The sequence below is a fragment of the Sus scrofa genome, chromosome 1 (genome assembly GCF_054392235.1).
Source record: "Sus scrofa isolate SSC_HxYL_T2T_F1_AM1 chromosome 1, Sscrofa_HxYL_maternal_Yorkshire_Landrace_v2.0, whole genome shotgun sequence".
In the NCBI taxonomy this organism is placed as follows: domain Eukaryota; kingdom Metazoa; phylum Chordata; class Mammalia; order Artiodactyla; family Suidae; genus Sus; species Sus scrofa.
In genome coordinates, this window is record NC_139383.1 from 17,288,328 (window position 1) to 17,310,775 (window position 22,448).

Sequence of the window (22,448 nt, forward strand, 5' to 3'; positions counted from 1 at the left end):
TCTACAACAGTGGGGTCCCATATAGGTCTGCAGTTCCAAATATCCAAGTTTGAAATCTGGGACAGAAGACATTTGGAAAATGGGAAATCTACTAAAATCAACGATGTCTCATATTTGATGCTGGATGTCATGGAAGGGCTGGCCTCGTGTGAATCCAATGTGGTCCCCAACCACAAACACTGAAAGAGGTCAGGCAAAATGCATGGTGCACAGTGTGACCTAAAGGACCTGACCTGCCTTTACCAAAGCCTGACGGTCTCATTTGTTACTCTGCCACCACTGTGCTCCTTATCCACTGGGTCACAGCTGGCCTAGAAGGCCACCAGGTGAGCATGGTATACTGTCGCTGGGATGGACATGGAGTGCATGCAAGGGCCAGGAGGAGAGTGGTGAGAGATGAGGTCTGAGGCCAAGGAAAAGTCTTCGAATTTCATCTCAGTGGAAGTGGAAGCCCCCTGAGGGTCTGAGCAGTAAAGTGACCTGCTCTGAATGCAAGGAGGTAGAGCTGCTCCTCCCCAGTCACGGATGGCTGGCTGGAGTTTTGACTGGGCAGTTTACATCCATACAAGCAAGCAGGGCTAGAGAAGAAAATTCGACGGATCATTCAATTCTTCACTGCAGAAGCGCACTGAAGTATAGAGAGAGCTCATTTTTCTTTAGCTAGCTTATTTTAAATCCATGCTCTGCAACTGGCCAAGGGACTTGCTATCAAACTCAACCTCTGCCCGTCAGGTGGCTTCACTAGATGCTAGAGCCTAGGCCCCTAGATAAGGCCTGAGACAGCTGGGTGGTGGCCTCTTCTCAGCTTCCTGCCCCCTCTCTCCATGTGACAGAAGCAGGTGGAATGGAAGGGACTGTTCCCAAAGAGAGAGGGTTGAACTGATGAGCATGAGAGTCAGCGGTGAAAACAACTGGCTAGGTCCGAAGAGGCCTTGGCCTAGGGAACAGGTTGTGTCAGTATAATTTCAACCTCCACTTTATTTCATGGCGAAATGCCAGCTCTGGGGAGGTCATAAAATGTCAGAGCTGGTAGAAAAGAGTTTAGAGAACTTCAAGTCCTATAAATGATCAAACTGTGCTGAGGAACCCTGGGATTCCACAGAGATGACTCAGGGACAATGCAGAGAGGGAGTGTGTGAGAAAGACTGTGGGTGGACAGAGGGTCTCCTTTCCACCCCCTACCCACTGCATCCATCCACGTTAGACTAGACACTCGTCTAAGATTTGGCTTGAAGAAAGAGTTTTGCAGCTGAAAAAAAGAAAGTCCGGAAATCAAAATCAAATTCATTTCAAGCACCTCCTTGTGGGGTTGAAGGAAAAGCTTCGGGGATTCATGACAAATGTTCTGGACAACCTTCTCAAACCAGACCTCTCAATCATTTGTTGCCTAGAAGCAATGAGCACTTACTAAGTGCCAGGCACTTGACTAAATTTTTTACAAACCTTATCTCATGAACCCTGCAATAACCCTCTGAAGTAGGTATTAATGGTCCTATTCATGATAAAATTGAGACTTAGCGAAGTTAAGTAGTGTTTTAATGCCTCAGAGTTGAGAGGCAAAGCCGAAATTGGAACCCAGGCTAATCCATGGGACACCTAAGCCACAACTTGTAAATTCTATCCTGTTCTAAAACAAACGAGTAAACCTATCAGCCAAGGCGATTCTGTCATCCAAAGAAATTTGTTAAAACATGTAAAATAGCCATAAAAGTTAATATAATGATATTTATACAGCTTTTAATGTATTACACAACCTTCATGTAGTGCTTACTAGACGCAGAGTACTCTTCTGGGTGATTTACAAATATTAACTCATATAATACTTCCAATAGCTCTACTTCCAATAGTAACAGATACTTACTATCAATATTCCCAATTTGCAGGTGAGGAAAACTGAGGCACAGAGAAATTAAAGAATTTTTCCCCCTCCAGGTGGAGGAGGGATGTAACCTATCAAACACTACACACAGAGGAAATTAATTCAGGAGATAGGCTCCTTTCCAACCTGTGCTCTCTCCAATCCACACTTTCGGGGTCACCACGGAAGGGAAAAGAACGTGAGAGATTTTATGAGCCAGTACTAGATGGCATGTTTTTATTCCTGTCACATTCCATTGGCTAGAACCCAGCTACATGACCTCAGCTAACTACAGGGGAAGCTGGAAAATGCAATCTGGTGCTGTGTCCACCCAGGGGAAGACGAGAAAGTTAGGTGGACATCTAGCAGTACCTTCTACTCTAAAGGAAACCTTTTTTTTTGTTCTTTTTTTGCTTTCTTTTTGGGGCTGCACCCTCGGCATATGGAGGTTCCCAGGCTAGGGGTCTAATCGGAGCTATAGCTGCCAGCCTACACCGCAGCCACAGCAACACCAGGTCCGGGCCACATCTGTGACCTAGACCACCGCTCACGGCAACGCCCGATGCTCAACCCACTGAGCGAGGCCAGGGATCAAACCTGCAACCTCATGGTTCCTAGTTGGATTCGTTTCCACTGCGCCACAGTGGGAACTCCTAAAGGAAAACATTTTTAAATGATATAAAATATACTCAACCTGGACTTCCCGTTGTGGCACAGCAGTCACGAACCCACCTGGTAACCATGAGGATCTGTGTTTGATCCCCGGCCTTGCTCAGTGGGTTAAGTATCCAGCGTTGCCACAAGCTGTGATGTAGGTCAGAGACGCAGCTCAAATCTGGTGTTGCCAGAAGCTGCAGCTCCAATTCGACCCCTAGCCTGGGAACTTCCATATGTCACAAGTGCAGCCCTAAAAAAAAAAAAATATATATATATATATATATGTATGTATATATATACACTCAACCTACTTGGAGGAAAATGCCAATTTCTGTGTTTCTTCCTTTCTTTTTTTTTTTTTTAATCCATATCTAGGAGGATTAAGGTGGAGAATTTCTTCAGCAAATGGCATTTTCTGCCATAGACAGAAAGCACAGAATCCACGGCTGATGCCCGTATCCCGGGTGAACAGTGGTGCAAGCCATCCCCTCCTCCTCCCTCTCTCCCCACGCTCCCTCTCGGCCTCATCTCTTCCTCTCCCATCACTTTCATTTTTCCTGTGTGCTTTATTCCTCTCTGACCCGTTTTACACTGCAGGCTCTGCAGGCCCCTCATTCCCATCTGCTGTTTCTCCAGCGGAAGGAGAGTGATACTCTTGGCCCCAACATCCTCCAGTGCCGGCTGCCCTGGGAACACTCGCTGCTCTGAACCTCAGGTTCCCCGCTGACTTAGGTCCTGCTTTAGACTTGACGTTCTCATCAAGTCTGAGGGGAGAGGTCAGGGAACCACAAGGCGGGTGGTATGAGCTATTCAGAGGGCTAGGGGATGAACACTTGCATGTATTTTAAGATAAGAGTCTGCCACATCCCAGGAAGTGGGCAAAGTTAGTGGCGACTCAAGGGTATGCAAGTCATTGGGAAGAAGTGGTTGATCTCCCCCCAACACATACCGACTTCCCAGCTCACTCAGCCTGTGCTGCGAAGGGGCGGAGGCCCCTCAGGGCAAACCTCAGGGCCAGAATTGCTCACTCTAAGCGAATGGTGTGACCCATGAGCCCCTAAGACGCCGGGCAGGCCAGTGGGGTCTGCAGGGAACGAAGGGCCTAGGCCCAGTCCGGCCCCACCGCTGCCCAGTAGAAACTTGGGGCCATGGCTCCCAGGGATACCTTTTTTTTCAGAAGAAATGGAAAACTGGGATTTCCTGGGACTCTTTTCATTCTAAAAGGTTGATGTGGATTTTAAACAATTTGTCTAAAACGACAAATTAAGTAAAGCAAGTGCCTAGGTCAGACTGACCCCAGGCGGATCATACGTGACTCGGGAGTAGGTCTGCAGGACACAGGCGGCTCCAGAGAACCGTCTCTGTCAAATCAGGAGTCACTCGGGATGCTCTCCCAGGTGCCCCGCGATATCCGTGGGCGGGGAGGAACGGCACCCCGGAACTTAATAAACATGAACCCCAAAAGACTGGTGGCTTACCGCTAGGACCAACTGTTCCCAGAAGAGAGCTGTCCTCATTCTTCCCGAAGACGACGGAGCTCGAAGACGCAGCCTCTGACCCAGAGAAGCCCACGCTCCTTCGCTGGCCACGGCTCCCGGGCTCCTCTCTGAACAGCCGCTCCCAGCGTCCCCTGCGCCCCCGAAGCGCGGCAGCTCCCCCGTGTGGCGGGGCGGTGTCAGCCCCACAGCCGCCCGCAGGTAAGCCAGCCGGGAAATCCGTGATCTCCTCCGTTGCCTTGGAGATGATTAGGTTGAATTAAAGACACTTGGCCTGATGTTTACACAAATCCTGTGAGGCTACCTTTTGTAAATCAAAGAATCTTCTGAGAAGGGAAATTAAACCATGTCTCCGTTCAGCCCTCCTCATTTCTTATATACATTCAGAATGTGAGAATCAGGTTTGCTGACATTGAGGCTGGGGGGAGAGGGCTGAGAATCACCTGCAAGTACAAAGAATGAGCTTTAAATTTTTTTTTACTTTAAAAATTATTTAAATCAACTATACTTTAATTTTTAAAACTTTATTATTATTAAATATCATGTATTAAAATACAATTATTATATTTTAATTTATACTTAAATTATATTAACATAAATTATCATTAACATAGATCAATTTTATAATTATGTTACCTTCATTATTTGAATTATTCATTAACAACAGAAAACGAACTTTGTAAATATGATAAGCAATATATTTCAGTTATAATAATACAGATATGTTGAGAAAGAAGGAAAAAAGAATTGGAAGTGAGATGAGAAAGAAAGACAAGTGGTCATGGGAAAAAGAGGTAAGCACTGTTGACAGGTGGAAAACTTTCCTCTTCAAGCTGTTGAGGCTGCTGATTCTCAGCAACGCATTAAACCTCTCTCAGCCATTTTTTAAAAATGGAAATTATAGCACTATAGATAGACCCTATTTATCTACCTCATAGGCTGTCAAAAGGCTTAATGGGATTTTTGTGAAAGCATTGGAAAATTACAAAGTACTACGAGACAGTAAGATAGCTATGATAATATGATTTTAATAATATAAACGAAAAAGCATAGAAGAGGACAAAAACAGGTGAGGGAGGGTCCCAAACAATGGGGGAGTCAGAGAGGTAGCTCCATGGGTTTTGCCTGCTGCAATGTGGCCACCAAAATAAATTTTCTCCTGTGTTTGCTGCACTTTGAAATTCAAGTTGTCTTAGAAAATCTCTCTTCATAATGAGAGATCAGCTTTATTTCTAACTTCCAAGTTTACATGTAAAATAATTGCTTGCTCTGACATGGATTTTGGAAAGTGTTAAACGCATGGAGAAATTTAGAGATATGCATTGGCCTAAACTATGAATTTCTGTGACACTGAATTTCTGTGACACTGAAATTTTTTATCAGAGATTGTTTTTCTCCCATTGTAAGTGCCTCAACATTAGGTTTGGGACCAGTGTTTGTTTCATTATTCCAAGTCATTGTCTTTAGACCCTAAATATAGGAATGGTGGTTCCAAGGAGGGACAGCCTGCAGCTGAGAGCCGAATTTTGGGTAAGACATGATCTCCTCAACCTTGGGTTGCTCTGTGTGATGATTCTATCAAACGGGTTTCATCTTTCAATTTCATATGGTCTTTCAGTAACTTAATGAAATCCGAACTCCCTATTGTGATAAACCAGCCCCCTGACAATCTTCCTCCCATCCCTTTTCCATCTAGTCCCCTAATGAGCCTAGGATAAAGCAGGATGATGCAGTGCCAAAGGCTTAGAAAGTGACTAGCCCAGATTGTATGTGGAGGATGGAGGCTGTTGGAGAAGGGTCTTCAGGAAAAAGCAACAATAAAAAAATGATACAGCATCTGATATGCTTGAGCATTTAAAAAATGATTGATATATAAATAATCAGATGGGGGGAAAATGTCTCAGTATACAGAAAGCAAAACAGTTATAACTCCAGGAAAACAAAACATTTTGTTAGAATAAAAGGTGATAATAGTCAATTTCTTGGGTTTTGCGATGAATAGTATTTACAAAAACATACTAATGTCGATACCTTTATTGACCTAATTAAAAATGAGATATAACTATTGGGAGGATGGCAAGAGAAGTGAGGGTGGGGGATATAAGAGCATTAAACCTTCTTTCAGCATAACAGAAAATCAATAGGTAATATCCAAGTTAAAAAAATAGTTCCCTTAGCATTCTATTTAGAACTCTAGAAATAAATATCATTTCCTTCTGTATAGCAATTACACAGGTCCGTCTTCATGCTCTAGATGCTTGATATGAAAAAGTCTGACTCTCCCAGGAAACTTTATATAGCTAATAACCAATATCCCAAGACACCATATACATTTAGGTTAAGGCTCACTAATACAGACAATGGATGTAAATCCCTCTTTTGCATTTTTTTTTTTTTTGAGAAAAGTTTGAATTTTTCTGACCCTTTTTTTAAGGTAGAATTAGATGACTGTTATTTTTTACCTTATTATTATAACATAGAAAAAACATCCTGGAGTTCTCATGGTGGCTCAGTGGTTAATGAATCCAACTAGGAACCATGAGGTTGCGGGTTTGATCCCTGGCCTTGCTCAGTGGGTTAAGGATCTGGCGTTGCCATGAGCTGTGGTGTAGGTTGCAGATGCGGCCTGGATCTAGTGTTGCTGTGGCCCTGGTGTAGGCCGGGGGCTACAGCTCCGACTAGACCCCTAGCCTGGGAACCTCCATATGCCACAGAAGCAGCCCTAGAAATGGCAAAGACAAAAAAAAAAAAGAAAAATCATCCTGAGACCACAGGTCCATTCTGCCACTTTTTGGCTGTCTATTGCACTTGCGTTATTAGTCCTTACTTGTCTCTTCTGCGGGGGTCATTTCAGTTTAATTTGGTGATAGATCTTGAAAACTATTCCCGGGGTTCCCATAGAAGCACCAACACCTTGGAAATTCTTCAGAGAATAAATGAATGAAGACCATTGCCACACACCCCCTCCCCCAACCGCCATGTTGCAGAACTGTTCTCAGGGCACCAAGTGACTTGACATATGGACCTACTGATGATGTCCAGGACTGTCCATACAGAATGTCAGTGATGGTTAATTATTTTGATGTAAAAATTAAATACAAATAGAAGTTCTAATATTTTTTACCCTTTATTATAGTGAATTGTCGCTGACACCCCACCTGGCAGTGTGTCCTTAGCTGGCTGACCTCAAGGCATGCACTTCTCAGCCTGTCCCAAAATGTCACAAGGCAGAGGGGAGGGAGGGAGGGCCATCAGGGGCTCTAAAGGAAAGGCGAGCTTTGGCCAGTGAGGAGCAAGCAAGACATTTCCTTGAGTTTTGTTCTGTCTTAACATTTTATACATGTTTTGTCTTCCATGTAAGGACACTGTAACTATGCATGTTTTTTTCAATTTTATTGGCGTTGACTTACAATGTAGCATTAATTTCAGGTGTACAGCAAAATGAATCAACTCTATTGGAGTAGAGTTGACTTACAATGTAGCACTGATTTCAGGTGTACAGCAAAATGATATACATATATCCATTCTTTTTCCCATATAGGTTATTAAGCGCTATTGAGTAGATTTCCCTGTGTTACACAGTAGGTCTTTGTCAATTATCTATTTTATATATGGTAGTGTGTATATGTTATTCCCTACCTATGTGTGTTCTCCTCAGGTACACTTGCATCAAACTTAGGTAAATCTGACTGAAAGTGACAGTCCCAGGCAGAGGCCCGTGTTTGGCGTGTTGTTCAAGGACGTCATCTCTGCAGCATGTCAGGAGGATAAAGGAGCAATGTTTGACCCGAATTTATCACTGGAGAAAGCCAGCTGTTGACCTGAGTGTTCACGAAATGTTCCCCGGGGGCTTCTGACTTCCCAGAAATATGAATAGGAATTCTCAGCTCCTGGGTACTAACTCTTAAAAGCCACCCTTTTCATTGCCCAATAAGGGAGATTGGCCATTCAGAACCACCCATCAATCAAAAAAGTGAGTATGAAATACCTCATGAAGGGGGGCCCAAAGGAGAGACACGCAGCAGTCTAGGGGACAGCAGCAAAGACGCTGCTCAGAAGACCTTTCAATTTTGCACTGAGTTAACACTATCTTGTTGCAGAAGCCAGTCATTTTAGAAACATACGAGGAGGATAAAGGCACTAATGCAAATACAGACCTTGTCCTCCAGACATGGACAAAAATAATACAAGGCAGAAGCTGAACATGTCATAAATGGGGCATTCCTGTCATGGCTCTACGGGAATGAACCCAACTAGTATCCATGAGGATGCGAGTTTGATCCTCACTCAGTGGGTTGGGGACCCAGCGTTGCCATGAGCTGGAGCATAGGTGGCAGACACGGCTCAGATCCCGAGTTGCTATGGCTGTGGTGTAGGCTGGAAGCTGCTGCTGTGATTCAACCCCTAGCCTGGGGACTTCCATCTGCTGCAGGTGCAGCCCTAAAAAAACAATGAATAAATAAATAAATAAATAAATAAATAAATAAATAAATAAATAAATAGAACTGGACGAGGTTATCTCTGGGTCCAATAAGGAAGACCAATATCCAGAGTCAGTGATGCGGCCCTAAAAGAAAAACGGAGTCATAAATGAAGTGTGGTTCCAGCGCTACGGGAGTTGAGCAAAAGGGAAGATTTCCTCAGACGTGGGGACAGGAATGGCAGCAGAGACTAGGTGACAAAATCCTGGAGGGGAGACTTTGCAGAGGTCCTGAGGCTTTGGACTAAGAGGTCCAAAATGGGCAGAAAAGGGAAGAAACCACAACTCAGGCGCTAAAGCAATGCTTTCTGAAAGAGTTGAAAATATTTGGTCTTTAATGGATTCATTTACCTAGTCATGTACTTGTGTATGTCTAATCCTTTTTAGCTCCCACAATTAGCTACATGTGGTACGATTAAAAACATTTTTATATTCCTCAGAGTGGCAGTTTACTCTCCAGATGGATTTGCAGCCGTAATGTTGTAATTTTAAAGCATGAATGTAGAAATTCAGAAATGCCAGTTCCTAGATCATGGGAGATTTATTTTATACATATTGTTTGAATTAGCCTTTTTTTGTTTTTTTTTTTTTTGTCTTTTGTCCTTTTTTAGGTCCGCACCTGCAGCATATGGAGGTTCCCAGGCTAGGGGTCTAATCAGAGCTACAGCTGCCGGCCTACACCACAGCCACAGCAAGACCAGATCCTTAACCCACTGAGCAAGGCCAGGGATCGAACCCGCAGCCTCATGATTCCTAGTCGGATTCATTTCCTGTACCACGACAGGAGCTCCTAGTCTTCTTTTTTATAGGCGCAAAGAATATTAAATAGTACTAAGTGGTTTATAACAAAAAACAGTTGTCCCTACCTCTCCCCACCACCTCCCCCATCCCTGGTTCTCTTTCCCAGAGGAGACACTTTAAATTCTTCAACCAGGAGTTCCTGCAGTGGCTCAGTGATTAACGAACCTGACCAGTATCCATGAGGATGCAGGTTTGATCCCTGGCCTCGCTCAGTGGGTTAAGGATCCGGTGTTGCCGTGAGCTATGGTGTAGGTCGAAGATTCGGCTTGGATCCCGAGTTGCTATGGCTGTGGCCGTGGCCGGCTTCGATTTGACCCCTAGCCTTGAAACCTCCTCATGCCTCAGATGAGATCCTAAGAAAAAGACCAAAAAAAAAAAAAAAAAAAACCTTCAACCATTTTGTTTGATATTTGTTTCTAGATTTCTATGGCGTGTGCTTACGTGAGTGTTTTCAACCTTGGACATTTACCTATTGATTTTCTGTTAAGTTGGATGAAGATTTAGTGCTTCTGAAGTCTCTATCCTCACTTCGTCTCTTGCCATCCTCCCAACCTTTTATCCTATTTTTATTTAGCTAGGTGAATAAAGGTTTTGACATTAGTATGTTCACGTAAATAACATTCACTGGCAAACCTAAATAAGCTACAATTATTGTGTTGCCTTTCCTGCAAAATGTTTTGTTCTCCTAGACGTATAATCATCTTGTTATTCCCCTTTATATTTTTCCTTTTTTCTTTTCTTTTTTTATTTTTATTTTTGTATTTTTTATCCCCTTTATAGTTTTCTATGCAATGAAGGCTTGATCCCCCCATAATTATTAAAATGATACAGGTTATAATTTTTATGACAGTTTTATATATTGCTAAACAAGGAAGCCATTAGATGGAGGAGACTCTAATACCAAGGCAGCCTGTAGTAGTAACCCCAAAATCTAAGCCTCTATGAGCCTCAAGGTTATGAAATGAAAACACTAAGGACAACCAGTCCCAAACCGCCAAGTTGGCTTTGAGCTACAAGCAATCAAATAATTTCCTTCCTTTGCTGCTGCCCCTTCTCTGTCCAAGTCTCTCCTGGCTCCTGTGGGGGAGGGCCCGTGACCACTCCCCATTTGGTGCTGTCAGATGCCAACTGATTTTTTTGCTCAAACTCTCCAAATGTGTAATACACCTCAGTGTATATTTCCTATCAACCGGCTTTTGAAAACACTTAAGCACGTCCCTTGGTCTTTCTATCTTTTTCTGTGTCCATTTATTTTTCCTGGAGACCTCCCCGCTCCGACCCCCCTCCCCTCCGCCCGTACAAACTGGTCTGGTTGCTTGGTAATCCTGAGACACAGTGTCACCCTGGGACTTCTCTGTTACTTTGCTAAGTTGGATTCTCTGTTTTCTGGCTGCTAGAGAGAGCCTTTTTTTTTTTTCTTCCTCCCCCAGCACATTCTCTCCTTTCCTGTCTTCTTCCGTGGTAGTCAGCTTCACAGAGCTCCCAAAGATTCTTGCTTGCTGAGGGGCCCTTATGTAGTTAGTTCCCTTCTAGGCTGACTCAGGTGGGGAATTGAAGACAATGAAAGCAAGTGGCTTCGTCGGCTGGGTCAGGGACGTTGTTGCCAAAGGCTGTGGTCTTGCTCTCCTGGATCCCTTGCTTGGAAGTCAGCTGCCATGTCAAATAGAAGCCCCTGTCGGTGACAGCGAAAGGTGATGCAAAGGTTCATTTGTTCTCCATGTCAGCCATGGGGGAGTCCAAGAGACACCAGGAAGAGAATTTTCACGTCCATTTTGCACTGAGTTAATATCTTTAGATTTGTTGCACACTGAACACATGAATACACCCTAGCGTTATATGTATTTATTCATTTCCTGGCAAGTCTAGGGAGACGAAGCATCACCAGACAGCCGGCAGGCACCGTGTCGCCTTGCTAAGGTACAGATGATTATTGGGACTCCGTAAACTCAGCCAAGGATGACTTCTTCCATTTGCATCTTTGGGAAGGATCTACTTCAGCTGTTCATGCCATAAAGATCAAGCTTAGAAATAAACCTTCAAATCCCTATACCACCAAATGTAAATCAAGATCTTCAGAAACAAAGTTTATATAATTGAGGTGCTTTCACAATAAATGGTGCTTAATTTTTTTGCCCACACCGACAGCATGCAGAAGTTACTGGGGCAGGGACTGAACCTGAGCCACAGCAGTGACAATGCCTCTAGGCCACCAGGGAACTCTGGGAAAATGGTACTTCTGATGGGAGTTAGGTCAAGAGCTTTTGGCATCACTGATAAGTAAAAACAACTGAGTTAAATTGTTTATTTTAACTTCATCTCACACTTTTAAATATTTCTTATGTTTCATCGTGGGTAGAATACATTAATATAGTGATATATAAGCTGTCAATAAATCAGTACACCTGTATTTGTGGTTCAAAACTTTGTTACTGATAAGCATGGAAGGTTAAAAACGTCTGGGGGGGGAGTTCCCGTCGTGGCGCAGTGGTTAACGAATCCGACTAGGAACCATGAGGTTGCGGGTTCGGTCCCTGCCCTTGCTCAGTGGGTTAACGATCCGGCGTTGCCGTGAACTGTGGTGTAGGTTGCAGACACGGCTCGGATCCCGAGTTGCTGTGGCTCTGGCGTAGGCCGGTGGCTACAGCTCCGATTCAACCCCTAGCCTGGGAGCCTCCATATGCCGCGGGAGCAGCCCAAGAAACAGCAACAACAACAAAAAAGACAAAAAGACAAAAAAAAAACAAAAACAAAAAACAAAAAACGTCTGGGGAACACCTATCATGAAGCATCACTTTTCAGGAATTGCTTAGGAGAGGAGTTCCCATTGTAGCTCAGTGGGTTAAGAACCTGACATAATGTCTGTGAGGACTGGGTTCGATCCCTGGCCTTGCTCAGTGTGTTAAGGATCTGGCATTGCCACAAGCTGCATTGTAGGTTGCAGCTGTGGCATGGGCCCCATGATGCTGTGGCTGTGGCATACGTAGGCCTGCAGCTGCAGCTCCAATTTGACTCCTGGCCCAGAAGCTTCCATATGCTGCAGATGTGGCTATAAAAGGAGAGAGAGAGAGAAAAAAAATTATTTGCTTAGGAGAGGTAAGTCTTGGCCCTACAGATCTCCAGGCTGGCCCAGCAAAGAGCCACTGTATGGCTTTTGGTACTCCCCCTTGTCACAGCTATGATCTCAATATCATATTTTATCTCATTCTGGCAGGTAATAATTATACCCGTTTCCCACCTGCAGACATCCAGACTCTCCAAGTTTGGTACCTGGTTGACCCTCTGGGATCATGACTGGTCTCCCACAACTGGGCACAGTGTTTGGACCACAAGCAATTCAAGGGCACAAGTATTCTGTGTGTTGAGAAATGCAGTCATTTTTGCAAATGTAACATTCTCACTTCTTTTAACCATTGCTGATATGGGTTCCCTGACAAACGTTGTCCAGTTCTTTTCCTGCCTTTTTCCTGCACTTTCTCCTGTCTGGAACATCCTTCCCTCATTCTTCTCCTGCTTTGCTGCTTCCAAACCTCAGTTCAGCCATCACCTTCTCAGAGACGTTTTTCCCGCAGCATCTAACACGTTTCTCCCTCGTCGGGCGCTGCCCGTTTTACTTTCAGCTCTTGGAGATCAGCGCTCAGCCCTCTTTGTGTCCCTTAGCATATAGAACTTAGCATGTAGAAACAAATATACACAGCAAATGTTTGTTGAATGAATAAATGAGCAAATGGATGAATGAAGCCAACATTTCCATTGGATGGAGATGGTGACTATCATAACGGGTCCCAGACAAGCCTGCTGCAGATGTAATCAGGCATCCTTAGGATGGAAGCTGCACTGGGCAGTAGAGGGTGCTCAGCCTTTGGAATAAAACAAACAAAAACCCCCCCAAACACAACAGCGTTTGTGTTCCGGCACTGTCACTCCGCAATCGTGGCACTTGCAAGAGCGACATAATTGCTTGGTGAATGGGCATGAGAATAATGCCTACCTCATCAGGTTGGGGAAAGATTAAAAGTCAAGTGCCTGGTGCCTACTCTCATATCAGTCAAGAGAGAGAAGTTTAACACAGAATTATTACTTAGCAACAAGGGCATTACCTATATAGGGGTGAAAACAAAACAAAACAAAAAAACACCCTAAGGCTGAGCGAGGGAATACTGAGGGGATGAGCAAACTTAAAAGGGAGGTGTTAGGGGTTGAGTCACCCAAATCCATAGGTTGAAACCCTAAACCCCAGTACTTCAAAATATGACCTATTTGGAATTCCCCTCGTGGCGCAGTGGAAATGAATCCAACTAGGAACAAGGAGGTTGTGGATTCGATCCCTGGCCTCGCCCAGTGGGTTAAGGATCCAGCATTGCAGTGAGCTGTGGTGTAGGTCACAGATGCAGCTCAGATCTGATGTTGCTGTGGCTGTGGCGTGGGCCAGCAGCTACAGCTCAGATTTTACTCCTATCCTGGGAACCTCCATATGCCGCAGGTGCGGCCCTAAAAGGACAAAAGACAAACACACACACATATATATATATATATATACATATATATATATATATATATATATATATACACTATTTAAATTTCCCCTGTGGTCACTGCAGATGTTAGGAAAAGGTTATGCTGGAGTAGAGTGAGCCCCTAAACCAAAATGGCTTGTGTCTTATACAAAGGGGGGAAATACAGAATGACATGAACACAGGGAGAAGCCCATGGGAAGGTGAGGGCAGGGATTGGGGTGGTGCTTCTGTGAGCCAAGGAAGACCAAAGATTCCAGGAAACCAGCAGAAGCATGGAGTAGCATCTCTCTCTGCTCTCAGGGGCAACCAGGCCCGTGGCCACTTTCATCTTAGACGTCTGGCCTCTAGAACGTTGATACAATGGATTTCCCTTTTTTTTTTTTTTCTTTTTAGGGCCACACCCACAGCATATGGAAGTTCCCAGGCTAGAGGTCAAATCAGAGCTACAGTTGCCAACCTACGCCACAGCCACAACAACATAGGATCCAAGGTTTGTCTGTAACCTATACCACAGCTCACAGCAACACTGGATCCTCAGCCCACTGAGCAAGGCCAGGGATTGAACTGGCATCCTCATGGATTCTTTTCCACAGCGCCACAATGGGAACCCCCTAGAATAGATTTCTGTCATTTAAGCTATTTGGTTTATTGCACATTGCATGGCAGGCCTAGGAAATAAATATAGGAAGTTTCCTCCCCAAACTGGAATTCAGGGCTCATTGGGGAGGGTGTGGTTTGCAGCCCAATGGATGATAGATGAGTTTGCTGAAATGCCCCTGGCTAGAACTGGTCCAGTGATAGGGCTGAGGTTGGCAGAAAACAGCCCCCGTCCCTGGTCTTGCAGCAGGAAGCCTCGGCAGGTGGCTGGTGTAGAGGAAAGAGCAATGTGGAATTCACTGACAATTGCAGGGCACCACTGAAGCTTGATGGGGGTGAGTGCCAGTGGATTCCCCCACCCCCCTCCCCATGTCACTGGTAGTCACTCAGAACAGGAGCAAGAACAGAAGCATGCTGGCTGAGAAAACCCCTTCCTTCTGCAGTAGGTCCCCTCTGGCGCCCTCTACTGACAAGGTTGAGCATCATGCCAGCTTTAAAGGAGAAAAGCTTAGGTAGCCCAGTTCCATGGCTGAGCGAGCCACGAGAGGTGAATTTAGAGTTGAGGGGAAATAAACTGATAACCGGTGTATACCTCCTTCCTTTAATTGTGTTGAAAGAATATATAACAGAATTCTGATAAGGATTTGTTTCCTCCAGTGAAGTGGCCAGAGGCTGGTGGCCACATGGCAGAGTTGTTCTCACAGGGGTTCTTAACATTTTTTGGTGTCATGAACTCCTTTGGCTCTCTGGTGACACCTATGTATACCTTCTCAAAATAATGTTTTAAAATGTCTCATCATCACATCAAAGGACAGATTCTCTAGACAGAAAACCAATAAAGCAACAGAGATCCTAAAGGAAACAATAGAAAAGTTAGACTTCATTGATATCTTCAGGACACTACATCCAAAAAAATCAGAATACACATTCTTCTCAAATGCTCATGGAACATTCTCAAGAATCGACCACATATTGGGACACAAAGCTAATCTCAATAAATTTAGGAGCATAGAAATTATCTCAAGTATCTTCTCTGACCACAATGCCATGAAATTAGAAACCAACCATGGGAAAAGCAAACAGGAAAAACCTACTACATGGAGACTAAACAACATGCTACTAAAAAACCAATGGGTCAATGAGGAAATCAAGAAGGAAATTAAAAACTACCTTGAAACAAATGATAATGAAGACACAACCTCTCAAAATCTATGGGATGCTGCAAAAGCAGTGCTCAGAGGGAAATTTATAGTGATACAGGCCTTTCTCAAAAAAGAAGAAAGATCCCAAATTGACAACATAACCCTCCACCTAAATGAATTAGAAAAAGAAGAACAAAAAAGTCCTAAAGTCAGCAGAAGGAAGGAAATTATAAAATCAAAGAAGAAATCAATAAAATAGAGACTCAAAAAACAATAGAGAAAATTAATAAAACCAAGAGCTGGTTCTTTGAAAAGGTGAACAAAATTGATAAACCCCTGGCCAGACTCACTAAAAAGAGGAGAGAAAGAACCCAAATCACCAAAATTATAAATGAAAAAGGAGAAATCACAACGGATACAGCAGAAATACAAAAAACCATAAGAGAATACTATGAACAACTATATGGCAACAAGTTTGACAATCTGGAAGAAATGGACAATTTTCTAGAACCTTACAGCCTGCCAAAACTGAATCAAGTAGAAATAGACCAACTGAACAGACCAATCACTAGAAATGAAATTGAAGAGGTCATAAAATCACTCCCTACAAATAAAAGTCCAGGACCAGATGGCTTCACAGGTGAATTCTATCAAACATATAAAGAGGAATTGGTGCCCATCCTCCTTAAACTCTTTCAAAAGGTTGAAGAAGAAGGAATACTCCCAAAGACATTCTATGAGGCCACCATCACCCTCATTCCAAAACCAGACAGAGATACCACCAAAAAAGAAAACTATCGCCCAATATCATTGATGAATATAGATGCAAAAATTCTCAACAAAATCTTAGCCAACCGAATCCAACAACATACCAAAAAAATTGTACACCATGACCAGGTTGGGTTCATCCCAGGTTCACAAGGATGGTTCAACATACGCAAATCAATCAGCATCATACACCACATTAACAAAAAAAAGTCAAAAATCATATGATCATCTCAATAGACGCAGAAAAAGCATTTGACAAAGTCCAACATCCATTCATGATCAAGACCCTCGCCAAAGTGGGTATAGAGGGAACATTCCTGAATACAATCAGGAGTTCCCATCGTGGCGCAGTGGTTAACGAATCTGACTAGGAACCATGAGGTTGCAGGTTCGGTCCCTGCCCTTGCTCAGTGGGTTAACGATCCGGCGTTGCCGTGAGCTGTGGTGTAGGTTGCAGACGCGGCTCGGATCTCGCGTTGCTGTGGCTCTGGCGTAGGCCGGTGGCTACAGCTCCGATTCAACCCCTAGCCTGGGAACCTCCATATGCCGCGGGAGCGGCCCAAGAAATAGCAACAACAACAACAACAAGACAAAAGACAAAAAAGACAAAAAAAAAAAAAATTAATCAAAGCCATTTAAGATAAACCCACAGCAAATATCATACTCAATGGGAAAAACTGAAAGCCTTCTCACTCAAATCTGGAACAAGACAGGGATGCCCACTCTCACCACTGCTCTTCAACATAGTTTTGGAAGTCCTAGCCACAGCAATTAGACAAACAAAAATAAAAGGCATCCATATAGGAAGAGAAGAGATCAAACTGTCACTGTATGCAGATGACATGATACTATACATAGAAAACCCTAAGGACCCAACCCCAAAACTACTTGAACTGATTAATAAATTCAGCAAAGTGGCAGGATATAAGATTAACATTCAGAAGTCAGTTGCATTTCTGTATACCAGCAGTGAAACATTAGAAAAGGAATACAAAAATACGATACCTTTTAAAATTGTACCACACAAAATCAAATACCTCGGAATACACCTGACCAAGGAGGTAAAGGACCTATATGCCGAGAACTATAAAACTTTAATCAAAGAAATCAAAGAAGATGTAAAGAAATGGAAAGATATTCCATGTTCCTGGATTGGGAAAATCAATATTGTGAAAATGGCCATACTACCCAAAGCAATCTACAGATTCAATGCAATCCCTATCAAATTACCCATGACATTTTTCACAGAACTAGAACAAACAATCCAAACATTTATATGGAACAACAAAAGACCCAGAATCGTCAAAGCAATCCTGAGAAACAAAAACCAAGCAGGAGGCATAACTCTCCCAGACTCCAAGAAATACTACAAAGCCACAGTCATCAAAACAGTGTGGTACTGGTATCAAAACAGACAGACAGACCAATGGAACAGAATAGAGAACCCGGAAATAAACCCGGACACCTATGGTCAATTCATCTTTGACAAGGGAGGCAAGAACATAAAATGGGAAAAAGAAAGTCTATTCAGCAAGCATTGCTGGGAAACCTGGACAGCAACATGCAAAGCAATGAAACGAGAACACACCCTCACACCATGCACAAAAATAAACTCCAAATGGCTGAAAGACTTAAATATACGACAGGACACCATCAAACTCCTAGAAGAAAACATAGGCAAAACACTCTCGGACATCAACATCATGAATATTTTCTCAGGTCAGTCTCCCAAAGCAATAGAAATTCGAGCAAAAATAAACCCATGGGACCTCATCAAACTGAAAAGCTTTTGCACAGCAAAGGAAACCAAAACGAAAACAAAAAGACAACTTACAGAATGGGAGAAAATAGTTTCAAATGATGCAACGGACAAGGGCTTAATCTCTAGAATATATAAGCAACTTATACAACTCAACAGCAAAAAAACCAATCAATCAATGGAAAAATGGGCAAAAGACCTGAATAGACATTTCTCCAAAGAAGATATACAGATGGCCAACAAACACATGAAAAAATGCTCAACATCGCTGATTATAAGAGAAATGCAAATCAAAACTACCATGAGATACCACCTCACACCAGTCAGAATGGCCATCATTAATAAATCCACAAATAACAAGTGCTGGAGGGGCTGTGGAGAAAAGGGAACCCTCCTGCACTGCTGGTGGGAATGTAAACTGGTACAGCCACTATGGAGAACAGTTTGGAGATACCTTAGAAATCTATACATAGAACTTCCATATGACCCAGCAATCCCACTCTTGGGCATCTATCCGGACAAAACTCTACTTAAAAGAGACACTGGCACCTGCATGTTCATTGCAGCACTATTCACAATAGCCAGGACATGGAAACAACCCAAATGTCCATCGACAGATGATTGGATTCGGAAGAGGTGGTATATATACACAATGGAATACTACTCAGCCATAAAAAAGAATGACATAATGCCATTTGCAGCAACATGGATGGAACTAGAGAATCTCATACTGAGTGAAATGAGCCAGAAAGACAAAGACAAATGCCATATGATATCACTTATAACTGGAATCTAATATCCATCACAAATGAACATCTCCTCAGAAAAGAAAATCATGGACTTGGAGAAGAGACTTGTGGCTGCCTGATGGGAGGGGGAGGGAGTGGGAGGGATCGGGAGCTTGGGCTTATCAGACACAACTTAGAATAGATTTACAAGGAGATCCTGCTGAATAGCATTGAGAACTATGTCTAGATACTCATGTTGCAACAGAAGAAAGGGTGGGGGAAAAATGTAATTGCAATGTATACATGTAAGGATAACCTGACCCCCTTGCTGTACAGTGGGAAAATTTTAAAAATTATAAAAAAAAAAAGTCTCATCAAAGATACATAAAATTACAGTTCTATTTTACTTAACTTTTTTTTTTCTTTTTGGGGTCACACCTGAGGAATATGGAGGTTCCCCGGCTAGGGATCCAATGGGAGAAAGAGCTGCCAGCCTACACCACAGCCACAGCAACATCAGATCCAAGCCACGACTGCAACCTACACCACAGCTCACAGCAATGCCGGATCCTTATCAACCCACTGGGCGAGGCCAGGAATTGAACCCACCACCTCACAGTTCCTAGTTGGATTTGTTTCCACTGTGCCATGATGGGAACTCCTATTTTACTTAATTTTGAGGTCAGCACAAACATCAGCAAATTTACCTTTGAAGGTACACTTTATCATATGCAGCATATATATTCCTAAAAAGTTAGCCGTAAATCATATTTTTATGATTTAAATTCTATTCAAATCTATTTGCATTTATTCTTCCAAGGACCCTTATAATGAATTGTTTATAAACCAATTATTGTTTTACACTTTCAATGATTTCTTATATTGTTTTTACATTAAATCTTCAGCTATTAAATATTTTTAAAAACATAAAAATGAAATACATAGAATTACAAATTACATTGAAATACAGTAGTAAAGATATGCTTTATGAAAACAAATTCATGCTACGGTGTGCTAGTTAATTTGAGGCTTCAACTGGACTAGGTCATGAAGTGCCCAGATATTTGGTTACATGTTATTTCTGAGGACATCTCTGGGTGAGCTTGAGATTTGAGTTGATAGACTGAGTAAAGCTAATTGCTCTTCCCAATGTAGGTAGGCCTTCCCCCGTCTAAGAAGGGCCCAAATATAGATGCAAACTATTGCCTTTGGAATGGATAAGCAATGAGATCCTGCTGTACAGCAGCGGGAACTATGTCTAGTTGCTTACGATGGAGGATAATGTGAGAAAAAGAATGTATATATGTATGTATGACTGGGTCACTTTGCTGTATAGTAGAAAACTGACAGAACACTGTAAACCAGCTATAATGGAAAAAATAAAAATCATTAAAAAAAAAAAGAAGGAGGGACCAAATAGAACAACAGGCAGAGGAAGGGAGAATTCACTCTTTGCCTGACAGCTGAACTGGGACATCAGTTTTCTCTTGACCTTGACTGGGGCTTAATGGCATCGGCCCTCTGGTTCTGAGAGCTACACCACTGGGTAGTTCCTGGCTTTCTTGGATCTCCAGCTTATAGACAGCAGATTATGAGGCTTTTTGCTGACAAATACCTATAGTAATATGAATACGTCTTTATTCATGGGTTAAAAAAACAAGATTGAGGAGTTCCTATCGTGGTGCAGCAGAAACAAATCCGACTAGGAATCATGAGGTGGCGGGTTCGATCCCTGGCTTTGCTCAGTGGGTTAAGGAGCTGGTGTGGCCGTGAGCTGTGGTGTAGGTCACAGACGTGCCTCAGATCCTGCAGTTGATGTGGCTGTGGCAAAGGCCAGCATCTGTAGCTCTGATTAGACCATAGCCTGGGACCCTCCATATGCTGAGGGTGCAGTCCTAAAAAGCAAACAAACAAACAAACAAAAACCCAAGATTGAGGAATTGCAATTGTGCCATGGTGGCTCGATGGGTTAAAAACTTAACATAGTGTCGGTGAGGATTGAGTTTTGATCCCTGGCTCGCTCAGTCTGTTAAGGATCTGGCGTTGCCATGAGCTGCAGCATAAGTCAAAGATGTGGCTGAGATCTGGCGTTGCTGTGACTGTGGTGCAGGCCAGCAGCTGCAGCTCTGATTCAGCCCCTATCCCGGAACTTCCATATGCTACAAGTGCCACCATAAAAAGAAACAAAATAAACAAACAAAAAAACAAGATTGAGGAGTTCCTGCTGTGGCACAGTGTGCTAAGAATCCAACTAGAGCAGCTCAGGTGGCTGCAGAGGCACAGGTTCAATCCCTGGCCTGGTGCAGTGGGTTAAAGGGTCTGGTATTACCACAGCTGCAGCTCAGATTCAATCCTTGGCCTGGGAACTTCTACATGCCTCAGGCGCAGCTATGAAATTAAAAACAAACAAACAAACAAACAAAAACCCCAAGATCAACTAGTGGGTCTAATAGTTACATAATTTCCAGTGACTGCAAAAGAGTTTGTGGGAAATCTGGAAGCACATGAAAGAAAGCACCTGAAACTTGTACTGGTGACAACGTTCCAGATGGTGCTTTTACTGGCAGTATTACTGGCATGCATAAGTGAAGAAAATGCAAAATTTCAGTCTGAGGTTAGTAAGGGGGAAAGGATATAATTCTTCTATTCAGGTTTAGGGACCTCCCCTGCATTCAGAACCCCTGTCTGGAGACCTCTCTACACACCAGGCAGGTATCTGTGAGGCTCAGGCCAGGGAGATGATCTCACCTTGACACAAGGGTGGGTCCCTCGGCTGAAGCCCCTGCTGCTCTCTGGCCTCGCCCCACCCCCACTGTAGCTGCCACCTCCTGCACCAGGCAGTGTGCAAAGCACAAATGCATGTGGCCTTAAAAGTGACGAAAGGCGAAGGTCCCGGCTGCACAATGCCCGCTCACAGGAGAGTACAATGGCCAACTTCATGGGTCCCCGGGTCCTGCCCACGCCTTGGCCAAATGAGTCAGTCGAGGAGGAAACTCATGCATGGGTGTTGCTGGATGGGACGACTGACCCACTGACCCCTTGGCTAGTGGCCACAAGGACAAGGGCGACTGCCCTCATTGTGTGATACAGCTTGTAGACCTGAGTCCTGAAATCCAGACCCAGAAGACAGGGTGGGGAGCCCTCCTAATGCTCAGAGGCTGCACATTTGCTTTTGGCCAATTCCACTCTTCTTTGGGGTAGCCTCTCGAAAAGGGGGGGAAAGGTACTGGCCTACTTTCCTAGTGGGGTCTCTTCATCCAACCAATCTATTGTGCCCTGGTGTGTGCCAGTCGCTGTGCTGGGTGCTGAGGAGATGAGGCCAATTTCCCAGCCTCTGCCCTCAGTCTAGCGAGAGAAACAGACAAGCAGACACAGTGTCTCATGGTAATTCTGCAGGCTCAGAAGGCCACCTTGATGCCATGGGAGCAGGGAGGTGGAGGGCTGGTTCATCTCATATTTAAAAAAAAAAAAACAACCAACCAAACAAACAAAAACAACTCTGACAGGATTTGAAAGTTGCTAAGAGTAGAACTTACAAGTTCTCATCACAAGAAAAAAAAATTGTAACTATGTGAGGTGATGGATGGTAATCAAACTTAGATCATTTCTCTCTCTCTCTCTCTCGTTTTTGTTTGTTTGTTTGTTTGG

The 22,448-nt window shown here is 43.5% G+C and overlaps 1 protein-coding gene across 1 annotated transcript in view; it reads right to left on the minus strand.

Annotated features, from left to right (window-relative positions):
* The window catches only part of UST (uronyl 2-sulfotransferase), a 439,470-nt gene extending 435,350 nt beyond the window's left edge, over positions 1-4,120 (minus strand). Inside the window, exon 1 of the mRNA XM_085024120.1 lies at positions 3,994-4,120. The gene's annotated coding sequence lies outside the window, so the exon portion shown is untranslated. The remainder of the gene's footprint in view (positions 1-3,993) is intronic.
* Between the last annotated feature and the right edge of the window lie 18,328 nt (positions 4,121-22,448).